This window comes from Tupaia chinensis, unplaced genomic scaffold (assembly GCF_000334495.1).
Source record: "Tupaia chinensis unplaced genomic scaffold, TupChi_1.0 Scaffold000159_1, whole genome shotgun sequence".
Taxonomy (NCBI): Eukaryota; Metazoa; Chordata; class Mammalia; order Scandentia; family Tupaiidae; genus Tupaia; species Tupaia belangeri.
This window is the reverse complement of record NW_006159630.1, coordinates 1678451-1680388: the sequence shown is the minus strand read 5'-3', so window position 1 is coordinate 1680388 and position 1938 is coordinate 1678451. Positions and strand designations below refer to the sequence as shown.

Sequence of the window (1938 nt, the reverse complement as noted above, 5' to 3'; positions counted from 1 at the left end):
CTCCCCTGGCTCTGCCAGCCAGTGACCCTGACCCAAGCTTGGGCCACCCACACCCCACACCGGCCTTTCTGTTCTCGCAGAGATTCCTCCTTCCCACCCTGAGCCCTGGGAGCAGTGGCTCAGAGGCCCAGGCTGCTGCCTCTCAGTCCTGGCCCGGTGTGGGCCGAGGTGCGAGGCAGCAGTGGACACTTCCCTGACATGGCTGCCCACACCCCCAGACCTCCAGGGGTACTGACACTCCATGGAGGTCTAGGCCAGGGCCTGGATTCAGGACCATGCCAGTCCGCAGGTGACATGGAAGCCAGCTGGCCTTGTCCCTCTGCAATGAGGTGGCCATGGCCACAGCAGACATGGGCGGGAGGGCGTGGGGTGGAGAATCTGCTCTAGCGAGGGTGGAAGAAGGCCCAGCAGCCGCCCAGAGAAGCCCAGGTGGGCTGCAGGTGCCGGAGAGACGGGGAGGACACCAGTCAGGCCGTGAGTGCAGGTGGGGCCGAGGGACAGCACATAGCAGGAGAGATGGGAGCAGAAGCCACAAGAACTGAGCCAGGCTTATAAAAACTGGCCTTGGGTGAAGTTGATTGTTAGAAAAACACAGGGCAGAGAAGCTGCCCCGAGGAGGGAGGACCGAGGTGAGGCAGGCAGGAAGGGTGGTGGGGAAGGCGGCCCCAGGCACCGGGCGGGAGCGAGGCCTCACCGGCCGGCAGGGACAAGGTCAGGACTGGGGCTGGTGCCCTGAGTGACCGTGCAGCTGGCCAGGCAGGTACAGGGCCGGGGTTGAACTCAGTCCGCCTACTGCCGCCCACGTGCCCTCCACGCTTCTCCCTCTGACAAGGCCCTGCAGGCTCAGGGCCAGGCTGGGCCCCTGCTGCCCGACCTTGTTCCCTGCGCCCTCTTGCCCTGCTCTGGGGGCAGGGACCGAAACCTGGGGGGACGCACCGCCACAGGACGTGCTGGGCTCCCCTGGAAGGCAGGAAGGCAGGGCATCCGCTGCTGCATGCAGGCCCCGCTTGGGCTGCTGTCTGCTTGCTGGGAACGGGTAGAACTTTCAACTCTTGTTCCTGCATCTCCTCCCGCAAGCTTGTTGAGTGTCCACCCCTCCCAAGAGTTGGCCTGTAGGTGTCCACCATCATGCCACCGGCTCACAGCTGTGTCCCTCCCCTGGCTCTCTGGTCTCAGGGCCGGAAAGTGCTGAATGGAACCTCCACTCCTCAGCTCCCGAGTGCACCCTTCGGTCCTGATGTTCCTGGCTGGAGCTCTCCCCGGGGCTGTGCCCTCTGAGTAACCATGCCCAGATTGGCATGTGTTTTAGCGTGTTCACCTTCCCGGTCACTCACTGATGTCCAGTAAACTCTGGCCGCTTTCGAAGATTGGCCAAACCCTGGATGCAGAGTTAAAACCCAACGTGAGACCAGACTCCGTCCGCCCTGGCCCTCCAGTCACCTATCCTAGTAGAGTCATGAGTCAGGCGGGTCATTGGAAGAGTCACCTATTCCTAGTGGTCGTGGGTCAGGCGGGTCATCGGGAGGACCCCCTGTCCTAGTGGTCGTGGGTCAGGCGGGTCGTGGGGGGACCCCTGTCCTAGTGGTCGTGGGTCAGGCAGGTCGTGGGGAGGACCTCCTGTCCTAGTGGTCATCGTGGGTCAGGTGGGTCATTGCGGGGACCCCCTGTCCTAGTTGTCATCGTGGGTCAGGTGGGTCGTTGTGGGGGACCTCCTGTCCTAGTGGTCATCGTGGGTCAGGCGGGTCGTTGGGCGGCCGCCTATCCTAGTGGTCACCGTGGGTCAGGAGGGTTGTCGGGGGGACCCCGTGTCCTAGTGGTCATGGGTCAGGCGGGTTGTGGGGGGGACCGTAGTGGTCACCGTGGGTCAGGCGGGTCGTTGGGGGGCCGCCTGTCCTAGTGGTTGTGGGTCAGGCGGGGGGGCGGGGGAACCAACGGGGG

The 1938-nt window shown here is 64.3% G+C and overlaps 1 protein-coding gene across 1 annotated transcript in view; it reads left to right on the top strand.

Moving 5' to 3' along the window:
• Positions 1 to 1938, top strand: part of RPTOR (regulatory associated protein of MTOR complex 1) — a 393373-nt gene that overhangs the window by 313592 nt on the left and 77843 nt on the right. The gene's annotated exons all lie outside the window — the stretch shown is intronic.